Source organism: Nelumbo lutea, chromosome 1 (assembly GCF_056320005.1).
Source record: "Nelumbo lutea isolate HS-2025 chromosome 1, American lotus-T2T, whole genome shotgun sequence".
In the NCBI taxonomy this organism is placed as follows: Eukaryota; Viridiplantae; Streptophyta; class Magnoliopsida; order Proteales; family Nelumbonaceae; genus Nelumbo; species Nelumbo lutea.
This window is the reverse complement of record NC_142684.1, coordinates 191359864-191365863: the sequence shown is the minus strand read 5'-3', so window position 1 is coordinate 191365863 and position 6000 is coordinate 191359864.

Below are 6000 nucleotides of genomic sequence, written 5' to 3'. Positions count from 1 at the left end.
TGACCCGTTCTGACCATAAAAATTAAAAAAAATAAATAAATAACAGTAAAAAACCATTGAACGGGTCAATGGGTTGACGGTTCGACCACTCAAGTCAATGGGTCATTGACCAATTTAATGGTTTTTTGCCAGGGACTAGGATTGGGGTAAAACGGAATTGGTTTCTTGGACAGTTTTCAATTAAAAAAAAGAAAAGAAAAAAAAAAACCGAATGACTCATTCTGACAACAAAAATTATATGCAAAAAATTGAGTGTATGAGGTCTATTAAACATTACCATGTGTGTTATGTCATTCGAGCGTGTGACTTATACAACCTCAAAACAGAACCGTTCTAGCCACCGGTTTTTGGGTCAATGGTTCGATTATTCAGTTCGAACGGATGGCCCATTCTGATAATAAAAATAAAAAAAAATAGAAAAATGAAAAAAAACCATTGAATGGGTCAATGATTCAACCGTCCAGGGTCAATGGATTATTGACCAATTTAACGATTTTTTACTACGGATCAAGATTAGAATAAAAAAGAACTGATTGACTGAATGACCGATTAAAAAAATAAAAAACAATAAAAAACCATTAAATAGATTAATAGATTAACAGATCAATGATTTTACTGCTTAAATCAATGAATCATTGACCGATTCAAGATGTGTACCGATTAAAATTTCCAGCCTAAACCCAACCCATCATTAAAAAAAAAATAGTTTAATCAAACCATAATTAACAGAAACATGTCTAAGTTTGGACAACTTGAGAAATGAAAAAATATTAGAATAAAGCATGTATAGGACCTTGTTAAAATTAAATGTCTCCAACGTACATTTCTCTTTCATCCTGAAAAAGCTTTTTATAATTAAACATATTTAAAAATGAACAAGATGAGAAAAAAGAAATTCAATTAAGAAGATTCATTGGGCCATCTAGTCATCCCGAATATATATAAAAAGTTAAAAAGTTTACAGGTCGTACTCACATGGATGGAATGGATGTATGATTGGATTCTGGATTCTTAACGCCAACACAGCATATGAAGCATCCACCGCCAAGGCCCAAGAGAATATGAATAATTGCTTAAATATTTGCTTTTCAACGTGGATCCGAGTCAGCAACATTTTATCAACCACACGTTCTACTTCTGGCCTCCCCTAATACGTGTCTTCCAGTCAGTGAAGGCAGCAGCACCTACCTAGAGGGTGGAAGTGGAATATAAGGGTCCTCCATACAGTTAGCAGACGCGGCAACTATTAGGTATTCGATATTGCGTGTCACACAGTCAGCAAATTCAAGCCACCTAATTGGATATTGAGAGAGAGAGATGCAACCAATCACAGTCAAATTGGTAAGAAAGCATGATGTACATGTTGCTTTGTTGGCATTACCTAATGTCTATACATTATTGGTTTTGTAATTTAATAAATTAATGAATGCACGGCACACATCTCAATTCCAATATATTGGGATCCAAATTGCAATTATGATGTTTATTGGGTCAACTTGTTGCTTAGCCCAAACGGATGCTACTATCAATATTAATAGCTAATGGGAATCTTATTGTTGTTGGTGGTTGGGAATGGGATGCTTTGTTTTGCGAGTCTCATTTTGAATTTATCTCCGTTGAGAATTTTAGATTGTGACCTCACAAAACTCACAGCCTTCGTAACCGTGCATTAAGAATCTCTCTCCATGAATAAAATTATAGTAGTATTGAGATATTCTCAATTCATAGGTTCAAAAGTATTGTTGGGTAAGTGCCATCTCAGAATTAATGTCAATTCACATGTGGGTTATTGAGCTCTGTGGTGAAAATCAAAAATCTGCATTGAATCTGTCCGTACTTTTTTATTTTTTTTTTACCGTTCGCCAAGGTTTCTCATTATTCTTATTTTCTCTTTTTTCAGTAGATTGGTTTTTAATTCGCTATAGATTTATTTTTCCATTTTCATTGTCAGTTTTTTGTTTTTGAGCTACTGTTCTTACTGATAATAATATTGTCACGTATTCTAAATATTAATTAATGAAATTAATTTGCCATGAATTAAATAAAATTTAATTAATTGATTAATTAAATACTCAAAGGTATTGTCTTATTTGGGTTTACACACGTTCGATCTGTATTCAACAAGTGGCATACCATTTAGCTATATTTGGTTTGAAGGAAAAAATAGGGAAAGAAAGGAAAACGTATACAAAGCCTATAAAGATTTTTCTACATTTTTTCCTACTTTTTCCTTCAAACCAAACACAATGTGAGATGAAAAGCTAAATTTCCTACATAAATTGGGACGTATAATATTTGAAAGTTGGAATCGACCATGTACACGTGTTTCCTACTTTGGATACCGTATGGATAATACCGGACCCACTGCTCTGTATGTATGATTGCATCCGTACCCTGATGGCTGATTGTCTGATACGACCCATGGTTTTCCTGGTTAGAATATTCTAGAATGCAAACTCCACCAACAGTCTAGCGCTCTGGCGCAAGTAGTAAGCTCTCTCTGAAGCCCCTAGAATTTAGTCAGGGGCACAATAGCACCGTAACCTTGGGCTGCAGATTTCTCTAAATTTAATTCAAATATTTGAAAATTGGTTTGAATATTGTTTATATTTACTACATGTTTATTAAGAAATCATATATAAGTTGGAAGTTGCATATAAAAATTATAATGCATATTTATTAATTTATAATATATGAAAAATATAAAATATATAAAAATATATATACTGGTCGGTTTGATTAATCATCCAATTGTATATATTGGTTAACCAAAACCGAATCAACCGATTCAGTTAACCGGATTTTCAATTTGATTCCGATTGATTTTTTTATTCAATTCGAGTTTTTGATTCTTCTTGCAACCCCTAGTGGAGTGATTTTTATGGGTTTGGGGATGGACTACCCCGTTGTGTAGTCCCATGGGGATAAAACGGTTAAATGATTTGTGAGTTTAAGTCCCGTGAAAGTTATTTACAATTCATTTTATTAACATCATATAAAATCTAGCCATTTTATTTTGTTTTAATAATAAGTGATAATTAATTTATTAATAGTGCAAAATATTCGAATCCGGTTCAAATTAAATGCAAAATATTAATAAAATTAGAACCATATAGGATGTAGGTAGGTAGAGAGGTAGAGAGAGATCTACTGCCAACTAGGTTGAGAAAGTAGCTGTTTTGGCTTTGTCTTGGATTGATATGTCACATGCAGAATGAGAGGGAGAGGGAGAGGAAGGACAAATGGAAGTTTCTTGCAAGCTTCTTAATTTAGGTACTGTTAAAAGTGTAATTGAGAATGCTTTTCAGGCTTTGAATTAAGATCCAGCATTTAATGAATTTTATATTCCAGGTGATTCTTATACGCCATCTACAATTAAACAAAATGTAGGCAGGCTATGTTATGACTTATGAGCAATGAGGGTGCCCTCATCGTATCTGCAACAATGCGTGCCTTCCGCCACACAGAACGAGGGGTAGCCGTCCTTCGAATCAGGTAATGCTGCAACTTCGATCGGGTTGATCCGAACCCAATTATAAAAGGTTAGGTATTTGGGCAGAAAGAATAAGAAAAAGAAGAAGAAGGGAGAGAAACAACATAAACACAAATTGGATGAGAGGGGTGGTTTAATATATTTAAATATTCTCTAGAAAAAATGAGGTAAGAATTAACAAAATACATTGTACATGTTAAACAACCATTTTTGTTAACCGAAGATGCTAAACTTGAAAAGTGGTTATGTAATTTTGTAAATCTACAATTTAAAAAAGTTTTAGGAATATTATTAGATCAGATGCTTTAAATTTTTTTTTGTTCATATAAACAAAATTTAATTTATATGTTATCAAATTTTAATTCTAAAGTTGCAATTACTTCTAATGTTTGGATTTCTAAATTTAACATAAGTTGTATTTGTGTTACTAGTCATTTTATTGATGAAAATTGGATTTTAAATAAAAGAATTTTAAGTATTTTACTAGGCTTGAATGCCCACATATTGGCCCAACTATTGCTGCAAGCATTTTAAATACTTTACATACTTATGGAATTGACAATAAAATTATTTTCTATTAGTTTTGGTAATGTTAGTAATAATGATTCAATAACAAATATTTTAAAATCTCAATTAAAACTATGTTTAAATGGTAAATTATTTCAGATCAAATGTGCATGTCACATCTTAAATTTATGTATGTAGGATGCTTTAAATATTGGTTTTACTCATATTTCTAAATTAGAAATTGTATTATATATATTAAAATTTATGAAGCAAGAAAACAAGAATTTAAATATTTATGTCAAAATTATGGTTTAAAATATAAAATTTTATATTAGATGTTAAACATAGATGAAATTCTACTTATGCTATGTCAGAAAGTTGTATTTCTTACAAACAAATCCTTAATGATTTTTATAATGCAAAAATGCCTACTGATATGTTATTTTAGGAAGACTAGGAAATTGCAATTTGTATAAGAGATTTTTTAAAACATTTTTATGATGCAACTATGAATTATTGGGTATTTATTATCCAATTAATTGTAATTTACCTTATCAATTAATGGTGATTAGTGATTGTTTTGCAGAATATAGAAATAATCCATAATTTAAAAATATTGTTGAAATAGTGGAAAATAAATTTAAAAAATATTGGGAGAACATTTCTCCTATTTATTGCTTAGCTACAATATTAGATCTTAGGATTAGGAAAAATGGTTTAGATATTTTACTTGAAACATATTGTGAAAATATGAATATGGAATTGAAAATAAAAATGATGAAATTAATAATTTATTATTTGAAATGTACAGTTTATATGAATCTGAGGTAATAGGAAATAATTCTATAAGTTGTACAGCTGCATCTTCCACTTCTGAACTTGAGCTCAGTAGTAGAAGAGAAAAACTTTTTTATTTAATAAGTAGAAGGCAGAAATTCGCTACCTCAACAAGTTCATTTACTAAACTTAATTTTTATTTACAAGCAAATTTTTCTACGTTAGGTGAGGGAACAAATAATTTTAATATTTTAGCTTGGTGGAGTGAATATTCAAAAAATTATTCAGTTCTCGCTACCATGGCACATGATCTACTAACCCCTCCGGTGTCTACAATTCTTGTTTTAGGGCAGGTACTAAGGTGTTGGACAATAAGAGAAGCTGTATGAATGATGAAAATTTAGAGATGTGCAATTGTTTTAAAGATTGACTGGATGTTGAAGACAAATTATAAGACAAAGGAGGGTATGACACTACACCCAATATTTCACCTAAAGCAGATGATGAAAGTCATGAACAATAGGAGAAAATCAGAAAATGATGAAGTCAATATTTTTTGTATACTCAGTTAATAGTTGTATAGCATTTTTTCAAATTATTGTAATTTTTGTTTTAATTTTATTTAATTTATTTTCTATTTTTAACAATGTAATTTTATATTTTTTATATTTTATTAATTTATTCCATTTTTCAATTTTCATATTTCATTCATCCAAGTATCCAATGAAATAAAAATCCTATTTTTCTACCAATTTGTTATTCCATTCTTATTTGGTCAAGTATTTTTTTCATTTATTTGTTAGTTTTCTCATTTCTTATTTTTTCAAATAGTTCCCAAAGTTAAATATTTTAGTTTTACTTAGCAAAGAAATAAAAATAAATAAAAAATGTCAAAAAAAACAAAATAAAACAAAATAAATAAAAAACCAGCCTAGTCCGGTTCGGTCCACGCCCAAGGCTCGGCTTATGGCCCAAACCGGCATGGCCTAGGCCCATGGCATGACCTGGATAACCCCCTAAGTTATCCCAAGGGAGGGCACAGCCCAGAAGGGCACGACACGACCCACACTTTGCACGGGTCGTGCCATACCAACCTGGCACGACCCATTTTATACCTCTAATCAAGTACTCATTTAACTTGCTTACTTCCATTATAACTATTAGATTTGGTCCCGCTCCAAACATCTCAAAGACATCTCAAAGTTATTAGTGATAAGGATAGG